The 14,602-nt window shown below is 41.0% G+C and overlaps 1 long non-coding RNA gene across 14 annotated transcripts; it reads left to right on the plus strand.

Annotated features, from left to right (window-relative positions):
- Positions 1 to 1,410: 1,410 nt before the first annotated feature.
- On the plus strand, positions 1,411 to 11,318 carry LOC119337586. 14 transcript variants are annotated; one of them, XR_005163417.1, is made up of 14 exons: positions 1,414 to 1,862; positions 2,222 to 2,276; positions 2,720 to 2,851; positions 2,940 to 3,088; positions 3,186 to 3,271; positions 3,557 to 3,633; positions 5,874 to 5,917; positions 6,016 to 6,401; positions 6,493 to 6,581; positions 6,664 to 9,566; positions 9,824 to 10,098; positions 10,198 to 10,265; positions 10,390 to 10,615; positions 10,837 to 11,318. It is a non-coding gene; the product is annotated as an uncharacterized LOC119337586 (long non-coding RNA). The 14 variants fall into 14 exon arrangements; XR_005163411.1 differs by having other exon boundaries at positions 1,415 to 1,862; positions 3,153 to 3,271; positions 3,534 to 3,633; XR_005163409.1 differs by having other exon boundaries at positions 1,415 to 1,862; positions 2,940 to 3,081; positions 3,153 to 3,271; positions 3,534 to 3,633.
- The last annotated feature ends 3,284 nt before the right edge of the window (positions 11,319 to 14,602 follow it).

Here is a 14,602-nt window from a genome sequence, read left to right on the forward strand (position 1 = left end):
GGTGGCGGTGGAGGAGGGGGCGGCGGCGGCGGAGGAGGGGCGACGGTGGCCGTAGTTGGGGGCGGTGGAGGAGAGCATGGATCCAGTACACCTTGCATGGATCCAGTACGTCCTTCTTGAAGCTCTCAACCTAGATACCATTACTTGGTTATGCGTTAGTACTGAAATAAATTTCAGCAAAGAGTTGGTCAAATTTTATCGCATGAAAACCTACATACAGAAAAAACGTAACTTGAATCCTCTTTGACAACATAATATCCGTTCAACTTGAAACAACCAAACTTTCTACAATATTTGTTAAAAAATTGAGTAATAACAGTCTAGCCTGATTGGCACACTTCTTCTGTTCTTTCACCTGACACGGAGCCATCACAAGTTTGACCTATCACTAACACGGCAGTGAAACCTTGTTTGACAACCAAATACAATGTCCTAAATTTAAACTCGGCCAGACATATTAAGAACTTTTTATCTCTAGGAATTATATACTGAGAGGGCACGTTCTAAACAAATAGACATTTACAGGAATCTGCAGCAAACATTGCTTTCTGGTAAATAATTTGGCATACCTTGAAACAGTAATAAGCAACATTTGTATTTATGAGGAATGGGAAAATCAAATGGAACAGATCTTTGTGTTCGCGAGGCCAGCTTATAAGTTCAATCAGGTTCACTCCAAATATTAGATAGTGAGTGTACTCTACTAATACCACATGTACTCGTGAATTAGAGCAAAAAATTCATACCTAGTTTATAATCTTCATGTAGTATTACTGCTACTCATGATTGAAAAGGGACCACATGATTTAGAGATAGATAATCTACATAATGTGAAAAATAAATTTTGGATGCTGACATATACTGTAACAAAATTCAAGATACTCACATACTCTATTATATTGTACATGATAATTTGCTAACTCCAGCAAAAATAGCAATTCTTTTGCTTTCAGGCACATAATTAGCTAAGTACAAGAGGGGCGATATCTAGGAAAAGAGAAAATGGTAAGTACTAAATGTTTCCAGCCGAGGGACTTCAGAATCATGTACTTACGCTGGAACCAAGTTGATGCTCCATTCCTATCTTAGCATCCATCTAAAACTCAATAGGTGGTACATATTGGAGTCATTTGATTTATAACATGGAAGAAGTTGTTAAATTAGGTATTGCGATTACACAAAGTAATCGGTTACCTTAAGATTTAGAATAATTGAACTTATAAAGGATGAGCTATATGCTACTCACAACCAAGGCATCCAGGTACGCAATGAATAGTGTGCGAGCGAGCGAAGACAAGGGCGCCTCCCCAGGCCATCACGCGATGCCTTGCTCCCGGTTCTGTTTAATTACACCTCGCCTCATGCCTTGCTCCCGATTCTGTTTAATTACACCTCGCCTCTTGCCTACTTTTGGTCACTGACGGGAGGGACCCTCTAGGACGTGGGTCCGGTTCAATTTGGGTGAAAACCCTGAACCTCCTGCCCCAATCCCGTGCCTCCCCTCCTCCCCCAATCCCCGCCTTCTCTCCCTCCTTCCCAATCCGCCGCCTCCTCCCCAATCCGGCCTCGATCTGGGGTGGTTCCTTCCTCTTCAAAGGAAGGGAAGGGGAGGGGAGGGGAGGCCCCAGATCGAGCGGAGTGACTCTCAGATCCGCTGCGGCACCGGGGCGCTGTCGTCCACCCGGTAGGAAGCAGCAGCTCGCCTCCCCTTCCTAGGTCCCCGCCACCCCTTCCTTTTTCAATCCCTTTGGTGTGCCTGGTTTCCCTCCATCCTGACTCTTATTTTTCTTCCCCCTACGGGATCTATGAGGTTGTTGCTGGTTCTTGGGGTTCTTGGCTGCGTTTCATCTTTACCCACCAAGGTGAGCTGCCACTTCATTTCCTTCTACCTCCTGTTTGATAAAAAGTTTCCAATCTGAGCAGTTCTTGTTTTCTTCATTTTCTTTCTCACGTAGTGAGGTAGGTGTGGTGATTTTCGTCACTGTAATAATCGTTCTTCACCTACTCTATGAGCAGTGTAATAATCAGTAAATTGTATTTATTTGCACATGGAATTTTTTTTGTTTATATGAGGAGTGTAATATATTTATTTACACATGGAAATATTTTTGTTTATATCCAGAGAAATTTGTAAAAGAGAACAATAAGGTTGATGCTGTTGTTTCACATATGTAGAGGTCTGCCTTTGGGGTAACAAATAATTTTATTCTATTTCTTGCAGGCGGTCACACAATCGTCGCCCAATCGAAGTACTTAGAGTACTAAAACACAACCAGGTGGGTTCCGATTTTCCACCATCGTGGATACTCTTTTAGAATGTTAATGCTTTACCCAAACAGTGTGTTTTTACAGTTGTTGTGGTACGTTCTGTTGTTGTCTACTTGCAACAGTTTTTTATCTTTAACAAACTGGCTAGGTATGACTTCTTTTTCTTTCCTCACTTTTGCTCTACACGAGGTAAACATGGATTTGATATACTGCTCTTGGAGATAGAAATGGTTAGCTGAAAATTATGATGCTTAGTTAGAAAATCATGGTTTAATATTTAAGCAGCTATATTTTCTTACCATCTGTCCATGTTTTGTATTTTAAAAGGCAAATGTTATACATCAGGCATTGATTGTACTGAGGCCTACATCTGATAATTAGGCAGCAATGTCTGGACTACTTCCCACAAAACAGTGATAAGTTGGTTGTTCTTTTGTGTCCACTCCCATAGCTGTGTGACGAAGTCGATGAAGTCAGATGTATATAATGCACGGCGGTGGCAGACCCTAGCGCGGCTTGGGCAAGGGCACAACTGGTGACAACCGTGGGTGGGTGGACAATGGAGGCTGTTGACCATCAGCAGGTACGAGTTCATGTCGTCATCATAGGCTCCTCAAGTTTTTCTCTCCTGCTTGTGCTGAACATATCTCAATTTCTTGATTCTATCGCAGGAAAACGACCCTAGCCTTTCTTTGATGTTCTTGATTGAGACGATCAAGGAGGACCAGTGATACGTACCTAGGCAATCCCATCTAAGGGAACTCATCTACAGTTTTTATACCAGTCATTTCATATGGATACTTCAATGAGGAAGTAATATGTGAGTTTTTTTCACTTCCTTGGTCTTGCGAATGAATCAGCTGGCATTGCTTCTTGTTCTGCAGTTGGGATTCCAAATGTCAATTGGTTTGCTGTAGAGGGTGATTACAATATTTTGGTGATGGGACTTACTGAGGCCAAACCTTGAGTATCTACTCATTTAGTTATATCTTGATTTGTCGAGGTAAGCAAGATCGTACCTTTTTCCGATTCACTGCTGTAATTTCTCTTTTTTATTATTGGCTGATGATAAAAATATAATGGAATACCACTGGCTGATGAGAAAATTATAATGGCATCACACACTGTACTTTTCTGAATCATGCGTATGCAAGGAATCTCTTAAATACTAACATACTGCAGGTTTCTCTTGACCCCTTCTATAATTTTAGTTTGCGGGCTTGATTTTTCGATTTGCATTATCCGTTGGATGTGTCTTTATACAGATTGCATGGAATTTTTATCTCAGCGAGTATTCTGCTATAACCAATGGTGTTATCCGGAGGTCGACGAATAATCACATTGAGCTACTGGATAAATACAAAGGTATATACCCGTTTCCCACTGCCCTAATATATATTTAAAAATTAGACCATCTTAAAATTATACGGTTCCACCTATTGGTCTATGATGCCTTACCTAACTACTGGCCCCATTTCTACTCAAGAAGAACATGTTCTACGGAGGTGGTCATCTGGTTTGAACTTGTCACTGGTTATAACCTGCAACATCATATGTTAGCTGTCTAATTAGACGAGTAATAGCTCAAAGGTCCCAAACACACCTTTGACTTTGGGAAGCCATGTGATACAGGGCACATAGAACTAGACTGTTATATGTATCAAAATCTGCTCAATTGTTATATGTATCAAATACAGTCTCTCCCAGCGGTGAACCAGAATTAATCTCCCTCTTTCTCGACCCTGCATTTCTAAGCATAGACAAGTTATCACATCGATCACATTATGTGTTCATGTTTTTATTCGCGTGTCAGTACAACGATGGTTGGGGGTCGGGGCACAGGAGAGGATGGTTGAAAATCCTGATTGGAAATGAAGATGGTACTACTGATTCTCAGACCAGGAACATTGTGTTTCCTGAGATCTTCCAATCCATTTTCTTGCTGGTGGTTTCTTTTATTGTATGTACATTATTGTGTTTACCTTGTGGCCTGCCAGTCCATTCTAGCTGTTTCAGGTGGTCGTCCGATATGTGTGGTGCCAACTGCCTTTGCTAGCTGCTTTCAATAGTCTTTTGGTTCATACAGCTTACTGCCTCATCTATACTTCGGCTTACTATGCTTCTGTCCTTTGTTTTGTTTGCCTGTGTACGATCTCGACCTCATCAAACTTCTGTTGCATTCCTCTTATCTCGTGATCCATTCCTCTCCCCACCCAGATCCACAATGATTGATCCAAGGAATGCCACTATGTGTTCCATTCTTCTGTTGTACCCCTTTGGCATGCTTTATTTGAGTATTTGTTCCCCTCTTTTTTCCTTGGATAGGTGGATGTGCTAGCTGTAGATGAGTAGATACAAAGGTTGGACCAGAAATTTGATTAAATTAGTGATTTGATGGTATACTTTGACAGTTTATTCTTACTTTTTTGTTCCTGTTCTAATGGGCTGGAAACTTTGTAAGAAATAAGACATGGCTTCATTATTATAAATATTTAGCTGAGGTCATAGGTGCTACACTCTATGAAGGGGGTGCTAGGCAAGCTTGCGCTAGCCACATAGGCTATGAATAGTGCGCGAGGGGGAGTCGGATCCATCTTGGATAACCATCCCTGATGAGCTTTAATACACACTGATGGTGAAAAATCGATGCCATTGTTCAGGCTGTATATAAAGATGTTCCTACTAGGTATTCTGACGTTGATTATCTAAAAGAAAGAGCAATTCTAACACCAACGAACGAAGTAGCTGGAAAAATAAACGAACGTGTTCTATCTTTAGTGCCTACCAGTGAGAGAGAGTACCTAAGCTGTGATACTATAGGGAATTCAGCTGATGCATTTCGTAATCAGGACGCCTTCTATCCTGTCGAACAAACCATCGTTGTAAATATTGCCGTTGGCCCTTTCTGCCTTATCTCCCTCCTTATGACAATCTCTACTCACTGTAAATGCCGCTTGGCCATGCTGTTTAAACTATGTCTTGTCGTTGCTGTTACACTGTGTGCGCCTCCTTATATCTTCTATTTGCTGCTGGGCTTGCTAATCTAAAAGCCCTTCTCCTTCATTGGTTTACCTTTGAAGGCAAACATCACGTTTCTTCCTGTTAATTCCCTGCTGCAGTTCATCATTCTAGGTTCTTTTTCGCCTTCTTCGCATATCGATAAGGACTCACCAGGAAATCAAAGCCAAGAATTGCCAGCTGAATTTAATGTTCAACACAGAGAAGGTCGATTTGTTTTTGTAGAAGGCCTGATAAAATCCTCTTCCTTTATTTTCTTTCCGGTCTTACCTGTGTGCTTGGTACAAAGAAATACACAGGTTTAACTTATCAGCAGCCAAAAATATATGTTCAAAAGCTTATTATTTACCTTGCTTTGGTCTTGCCTCCGCATACATAGAAAAAATAACAGTTTTTAGTCATATTCACGTCTGTTTTTGCCTAAGCAAAAAGAAAACACAATCAGTTTATATCCCACTATGGCTATCAATTTTTCTATGTTTTCAGCCAATGTTTTATTATTTTTCCCGTTGTTCTTGCTTTTTAGATTATGTTGAGCAACTACTGTATCTGTTGTGCCTGAGATAGCAAAACCTGTTTCATTTCAGCTATTTCTGCATGTAGAAGATTCATGTGCCTCCATTTACCACAGGTTCCTTGCTGCCCTATCATCTTCATCTTCTTATTTGGTTGCTGCTACGCTGACTATGCTGATTTACTGTCTTCTGATCTTCTCACTACTCAATCAAGGTCCTTTCTGAAAAGCTTCGGGACGATATGTGCGCTAAAAAGCTCCAGCTTGTTGTTGACGCTGTTGGACTTGGTAAGCTTGATGAAGCTGAGGTCCATGAGAAAAATATTATGCCATCATCCTATACCGGTGGGCGTCGCTGCATAACTGAAAACTTCCACGCCGCAATGACTATTTCCCATGTCCAAGCCTCGCCTGATATAATCACAGCCTTCACAACCTTCACGTGTAATCCAAAGCGGCCTGAGATGATGGAGAGTCTTGAACCTGGGCAAAAAATAGTCGATAGGGCTGATATTACCATTCGAGTATATCACATGAAACTTCTTGCGTACCTATATACAGAAGATCAGGATCGGAAAGATGTTTGGGACTGTAGTTCCTGGTACCATGCCCAGTGCATTTTCTCCTTTCTTCATTTTTCTTACCCATATTTCTTATTTTTCATGTTTTTCATTTACCCTCCTGTTTTCCAGTTCCACACACACGTGTCCTTGTTTGGCAGGAGAAGGATGATGACCGGGTGGTCACACCAACTTTCATAAATTCTTTTGTTTCAACTACCGTTAGTATTTCTATCGGATTTACCGTCCTCTTTATTTTTTCCTCTTGCATGGTTCCCAATGATTAGCTTGACTCTGTCACAGGGATCAGAACTGGCCGGCATTGCTGCTATGCACTTACTAACACCATGGAAACTGGACTTGCTCAGCCACCTAGGCTTAAGAGGTATGACCTCTCTAGGCAATGAAGTGTAGTTCCCTGTTAGCTACCAATCCAGACTGGAAATATATGCATGAATCATAAAACAAAATAGTAATAAGAAACCCTATGCAGTCAATCTTCTGTTCTTATAGCAATTACAGTTTTGATACCTCTGTTTCTTTGTTCATCTTGTTGGGTTTCTGTTTCTCTTGATATAGGATATAGATATGTGATTCTCATGTGATCCTTTTGCTGGAAACTTGCTAATCTTACGGGTGCTGCTACTGGTGTAAAAAATGTTTTATTGAAAGAACTATAGTAGCTAATCCCAGCATTTGTGCTACCTTTTGTTTCGTATCAATTGATCCAGTATCTTTGCCCTTTTGGCGTTGCTCTGAGCACGATATGTATAGCCTTTAGATTTCCATTCGTGTATGATATTGCATGTACACTTTAGACATTATTACTGTCTATGTGCTCAAAAGAAGCTTGTGATCACTTGTTCTATAAATGTAATCAACTGCCCTTCTACTAATATTTTTAAAAGATTATTTATATATGTTTACACTGGTTAGAGAAAATCATGACATTGCCAGCAGCAATTTTTTATTTCCATATGTTTCAATCTGTCTCTAAATATTTTTATGTGTACTCTTTTAATACTTGGCTTGCTCTCGCCCTTTGTGCCATTGGCGCAACGAGTCATCTAGTAATATTAAGCAACTGACTGCATTCAGATTAGAACATTACAATATGTACAGTAACAGATTTATGATCTGTCAGATAGACGACCCTCCTACTCTAAAAGTAGTCAAGTCAAAATATAGTCAAGGGATTGCCTATTAGTTCATCCACATGTAAACAAAGTGAATTCATTAAGAATCTAGCAAAAATACATTGTAACCTCTTTTGCCATGATTCCTGAAGCAACACATATGCATGCTGGGAGATGAGGTCTACCAACACATTGACATTGAACTTATTTCATGCCTAATTCGAAGGAACAAAGACATAGAACAATAAGAATTCTACCCAAAATATATTTAAAAAATCTTTTCTTGATGTGTAATTAATCATAAAATATTAACCCATGAAAGAAACAGGAAGGAATCACAACTTCAATAGTATAAACAATGGAATCACCATAGGAGTGATATCAATAGGAATTTGACTGGGGTTGAAGGGATTTCAAATGGGATACACGTACATAGTAAAATGCTTGGCTAACACAAAAATCCTAGCTTATAACTGATTAATGTAATAATCTTGCAACAGCAAACCAATAATGACAGACAGTAACATTATCTTCCACTTGGAGCAGATTCAACTCTGCTTCATAAAATAAAACTCAGAGCGGGCAACTTCTTGTATGCAGCACTGAAACGTGATCACTAAGATACTCTTCCTGGTTTTTCAAATTGGTTGTTTCAACACACGAAAACTAAAAAGAACATAACTAAATACAAGTGCATAACAAGACTATGAGGATGATGGCATGATGTTACTAAAACTGCAAAGAGTAAGCCATCATTATATTTTGCAACAACCAATTAACTATATTAATTAAATGATACGATTGCAAAAGGAAAAGTGTTAGGAAGATCTACCAATACCTGAACAGTAGTTTCCTCCACAAAAAATTCCTTTACCTCATAGCAGAACGCTTTGACCTGCAATTGGCTCTATCAGTACAAGAGAAAATTCACAGATTGAATGAAATATTTTTCGGGGATGAGTGGAAGACCGAGAGAAACAAAGTTTGCAAAGTTGTATGAAGGTGTTACCTTGGAGGAGGGAATTTGACATCAACGTGTAGAGGAGAGGGTGTCATGACGTGTATATAATCACCCAAACCAAATCCCTTGATGCTGCTCGTTGTAGCGCGTTTGTGCTGGTTGTGCACCTGCGAGAGGTGAGAAACATAGGGTCGGGCTGGATGGCAGCGGCGCCGACGTTCCACCTTGAAGGACGGATCTGAGCATTCCAGGTAGACAGAGAACATGCCGTCGAGGAGGCGAAGCGACAGAGATGGTCGGTGCCGCCATCTGGCAAGCTGGGGGTTGCCGATAGAAAACGAGAACGAGGGAGACGCACCACTGCTCGAGGTCGTGGTGGGCGGCGGTGCCTGGAAGGCGACGTCGCGTCCAGCCGCCCGGATCGCCATGACCCTCGCGTCGGCACCGTTTTCGCGACCTAGTCACCTAGGTCGACCAGCCATGGGAACAGCCGCCAGCCGCCAGGCGAAGGGTGTGAGAGGCGTTTGGTCTTGGGAACAAAACGGTGGCTTCACGAAGGGGATGGTGCTGCAGGCCCATTAGGCCCAATTTAATCTGAGACGCCGAAAAAAGCGACAAGAGCAGCGGCCCATGACAATTAGCAATCCCTAATGGCGAACGAGGCCAGATAAGGAGCGATTTACAGTAAATCTAACGATTGAAAATGCTCAAGATTGATGATCCGATGGCTACGGGCGCTGATGGCCTGAGACGGCAGGAAAAGTGCCGCAGACCCCCGCCACCGCCGACTGGATCCCGGCCGCGCCCCAATCCGTGACGCCGCGGCCGTATTCTCGATATTGCGCCTGGATCCCGCTGCTCCAGGCCATCCACTGTCCCGTCGTCAATGCCTTCCCTCACCAAGCGCCTCCACATCCCTCCTCTGCATTCTTGGTGGCGCAAGCCGGCCCCTCGCTTCGGTGCTGGCTTTCTTTGAACGGATCGGATACATGTGCGGTGGTTCCCCCGTGAGCGATCTTGAACTTTGTCGCCTTTTGGAAATGGAATCCAGCAACTAGACGGCAATAATCAAGCAGCAGCTCACCTCCATATCCTACAGTGGCAGCAAGGTACGTATGCTCATCCCAACCCCGGTGTTTTCTCTGCATTTTATTTATACCTGCAGCGCCTACGATTTATGTCTTGATGCTGAATCTTGGAGACTGGAATACACTGAACTCAGGACAAGTGCTACTTCCTATTCACGGATCTGCAGTGATTGATTCAATCCCCCGTGGATGTGCTTTAGCAAAGAGTTTTAAATAAAAGATTAATACTCACAGATGATCTATTAGTGGATGTGCTTTGACGGTTGCATTGGATACAGGTTTGTTGATCCACTAATAGACGGCAGTACCCACAAATAATGCAAGACCTTGTGAAAGAGATGTTGCCCAGGTTCACTCCTGGTCAAGCTAAAGTGGTCAAGGAAAAGAACTAACTAAACAAAGGGACGGAAATTGATGCAACAGACACTGACTAGCTACTCAGTCGATTTGCGGGTTACTTGTGCATGTGAATTTCCTGTCTTAAGCTGCAGGTTTTACATCAATATATATAAACTTTGCAGTTGAGCGAAATGGCAAACCGATTGGACCAAGGGTATGAAGCTCGTTGCGGAAACCTTTCTCAGCTTTACTTTCTTCGACCATAAGTTCAAAATTAACACCATAAATCTTTTTGGTGCGTGAATTCTTACAGGTGAATTCTAAATGGCTTTATATCGTCCTGAGGGGGATGTATTGATGTGTGCACTACATTAGTCAGAGGTATGGAAACCCAGCTATTGTCATAACTGAAAACGGTACTGGAGCTCCATATCTCTTTGTTTTGTTTCATGCCTCTGAATCATCTTGTCGTGCGTATATACTAATGTTGTCGTCATGTTGCCAGGAATAGATTAACCAGGGAACCTCACCCGCAAACACTACTTGCGGGATGCCACAAGGGTTCGGTACTACCGGAGTTACCTCAGCGAGCTGAAGAAAGCCATGAATGGTGGCACCAATGTTCTTGGCTACTTTGCATGGTCTCTCCTGTACAACTTCGACTAGAACGGCACCCTTCACATTCCTCTATATTACCTCTCCCAAAAATAACCTCCAATGTTAGGTCGCTGGTGAGCTCTCTATACACCTCTTCAGTTCTCAGATTCCTGAATATTCATATGGTTTGATTTGAAACCTCTGCTATCATTGCTTGCTGCATGTCTTTGTTTCGTTATGTGTAATGTTAGTTGCAATAACTTATGAATCACATGGCAAGTCAATGGTTTATTACAATTTTCTCTTTTGAAAACAAGATTATTTGCGTGAAATGAGGTTGCTTCTGTGCTTGCAGGACTTGAGCGAAAAGGTTAAATTACCTCTTTCCACGTGAGATGACACGAAATCACAAATGAAGATAAGTACAATGCATGCAATGCACTTATGTCTTTGAGAATTCTGAAACGGCAAGGAGTCTATTAGTCTGTACAATGCTTAGTAGCTTATTAGTTTATATGTATTGAAGCTAATGGGTGTCACCAATTCAAGGGGGGCTGAACTTTGATCATGTTGCTGTTAGATAATGTTTCCAGACCATATGCCAGCTCAAGGATGCCTGTTTCAGAGAATGTGAAAACATCCACTTGTTCAGTTCCATTGAGCTTGAAACAACCACAATGGTTTTATTTTCTTGTTTCGGTTGTATCTTCAATCTCTGTGGTTTTATTAATGAAAGTGAGGAGGAATCAGTTACAGAAGTACTGGAACTAGCATCTACGACATCATATTCACATGATAATAATGTCGATTAGCATGGAATGTGTGCATGCTATGTTAGTTGTCCTTGAGTTCGCAACATTTTTCTTTGTATAGTGGAATTGGCCCTCCAACTAGAAGGCTCAGGACCAATACATGTTAAGCCATGGAAACACAATAATCGTGTTGTGTTTTTCCTGCTTGTGCTCTGCAGTTTATTCACTGTGTTTCTGATGTATTTGATGTGTTTGGCTGCTAGCCTGCCATAACTCAGCGATGCACAGTCTTCCTTGTTGGTTTCCAGATGAGCTTTGTAATTAGTTCCCAATAGGCCGCCTTTTCTTTGTATACATCACTATCAAAGTGAAACTTGATTTCCATCAAAGTGTTAGTGAGCTTTCTTTTTGCAAGTTGATTTCCTTAACACTAAAGGAGAACGTGAACTAGAGTTGCAAAGAAAGACACCAAGGACACAATTTGTTGTTTGCATTAAAAATTCAACAAAATATTATATCCATCTTCTAGACCCTTTTCTATGGAAACTCCTATCATTTCATCGCAAACATAGACGGGCGCCGCAACGCGCGCCAATCATGATCTAGTGGTGCATGCATGGATGTCCTTAAATAGCATGAGCTCCAGCAAGTGGTCGTTATGACAATGATGATGGATGCACGAAAGTAGAGTAACAGTGTTCCCTAGATCACTGCTCACCTTTTGCAAGTGCGATCGATGCATGGCAGAAGATAATGAATTAATTAATCGAGGGAGCATATTTTTCTCCTCCGTCCCAAAATTCTTGTTTTAGATTTGTCTAGATACGGATGTATCTAATACTAAAATGTGACTTGATACATCCGTATTTAGACAAATGTAAGATACGAATTTTGGGACGGAGGGAGTACTAAAAAAAAGATGTTTCTGAACTGGGCGACAACGTGACGCTGCAAAACAATTTTTTTTATGGTGAAAAGAGTTTTATTCCATAGATATAGAGCTACAGTCGAGAGGCAAACAATTCTCGATACATGGTGGTCCTTAGTAGGAGTACTAGATTAACCAAACAAATATTGTGGCTAAATAAGAAACTTCCGTTAAAAAACTAAATAAGAAACTAGGGAATTTATAATAAAATAAAATAAAATAACTACAATCGTTTGTTTCGTCTGGTGGGTGTTATTAGCCGCCAGAACCTTTTCAATGCATTAGCTAGCCTGAACTATTTCAAACCCCGGGATACACCGACATACAATGGTACGTCGTGGTACAGCTCTTTTTGGATCTTTTTTTCTTTGAGAATCACTGATGGGGGTGGGGGAGTTCTCCTTAGGCTTTGATCCAATTTATAAAAAAAACCGGATCAAAAACCTTAACAAATTAACCCCGTTTTCTAGATAACTGGGTCGAAAGCATACAAATATCAAAGTTAAAGAAGAAGAGAAGAAATGGACGCCCAAGAGAAGGCACGACCTAGCAACAGACATATGATCATCACCACGAGAGGCACATATAGACGAGGGGTGTTGTCGAAGGACACACACAATGCAGGGCATGGACGAGTGAAAGCCAAGCAAACTACTCGTGCTGCAGCAGAATCATTTGTTTATTCCCATTTACATATGAAATTAATTCACACTAAAATATAAAATCGATATAAATCAGAAACATATCTGACATCTTACAATATCAAACATGCCAATTAATTCACACTAAAGAGACCTGCTAGTACCTAAACGTGTTTTAGTATAGGTCCGACAGCGGTTCCTCGTATCGCCCCAAAGCCCGTGTTGCAAATACTTTGTACGCCAGCGGTGGTTGTCAGAACCACCTCGAATGCTCAGAGCACCATAGGTGGTTTCTTATGATTAACTGCTTCTAATGCTCACTGTCACGGAGGCGTTTCGTTAGGAAACGCCTCCATTCTTATCTTCAAGGCTGTCAAATTCCTTCAATTTAGTACCATGCTTGCTACTAAATAAACATAAAACAACATACTTTTGAACACTTAGACTGCCTCTAAGTTCCATAAAACATCACACAATTCACATACAATGCCACTTAAAACATCACGCAAGTTCAATAAGACACAAACAAGAGTTAAACATAGTGTTAAACACCACACAAATTTCAACTTAAACATAGTCCTAGGGTTCAAACAACAGAACAACAGCTGCAACACCACTGCCTCTGGCATCTCTAGCACCCATAGCACCATGTCGATCGACCGATATGGCATGACAAGACAACGGCCGATCTGATGGCGCTTGCATGGATGCCCATAAATAGCATGAGCAGCTAGCAAGTGGTCGTGCCATTAATGGCAAAAGGCGTTGAGGTGACCTGGCTGGCCAAAAGCCTAATGAAGCTGTCGGTTTGCGCCGAAGAAGATAAGAGCAAAGTACATGCATGCTGATAGTGGCATCGGTTGGTACATAAAGGATGGCCACAAATAAAGGTAGAATTAGTGCTCGAGCACTGCTCAATGTTTGCAACTTTTGCCCAAAATAAGGAATTAGTTAAGCTATACACATAGGTTAAACAAACAACACATAATAAGTGAATAGAAAACCAGGGAATTTATGCCCAAAATATCAACTTCACATAGTACGTGTTGTCTTAGGTGAACTATGGTGGGTATTTGCCGGTAACCATTTCAATTAAATCAAAGAATCAGAATACGGAGACTTATAGTGGGAGTACAATCACACGTAGAACCACAATAAAAGAAGGGTTGGTGTGCTCACCCCACGACATTTGTGTGTCATCGCCATAGTCACAAGGGAACGGCCGGCCAAGACGACACCACAATACCTCTTCTAGTCTCGATCTAATCTAAAGGCCAATAGCAGTCGAGTCCACACACGACATTGATATGTCATTGCGTGAATGAAAGACATACATAATGTACCGAGACTAAACCCCAAAACACCCCACCCACAAGACTTCATCTGGTATTGATCTAGTTTGAATACATGAAAATCTTTGAAATTCATGAACATTTTTCAAAATTCAAAACCGTTTTCAAAATTCACGTTTTAAAAAAAAGAACAATCTTCAAATCCATGAATTATTTTTTTGAAATTTTGGGATATTTTTTGAAATTTGGGAACGCTTGCTTTAAAACTCCTGAACACTTTTAAATTCATGAAGCTTTTTATGAATTTGCAAATATTTTTAAATTTAAGAATGTGTTTAGAAAACCGTCAAAATAAAAAAAAAACAGCCAAAAAAATACGTTAGTCCTATAGTTTTTTCCGTTTAGAATGTTTTTAGGGGAATTTTTGTTCTGTTACGAGAAACAGCCAAGCTTAACTCATCAATATTTAACAAAATTGCTATACTGAAATCATTTGTTGTCGGCTAGT

Source organism: Triticum dicoccoides, chromosome 7B (assembly GCF_002162155.2).
Source record: "Triticum dicoccoides isolate Atlit2015 ecotype Zavitan chromosome 7B, WEW_v2.0, whole genome shotgun sequence".
NCBI lineage: Eukaryota > Viridiplantae > Streptophyta > Magnoliopsida > Poales > Poaceae > Triticum > Triticum dicoccoides.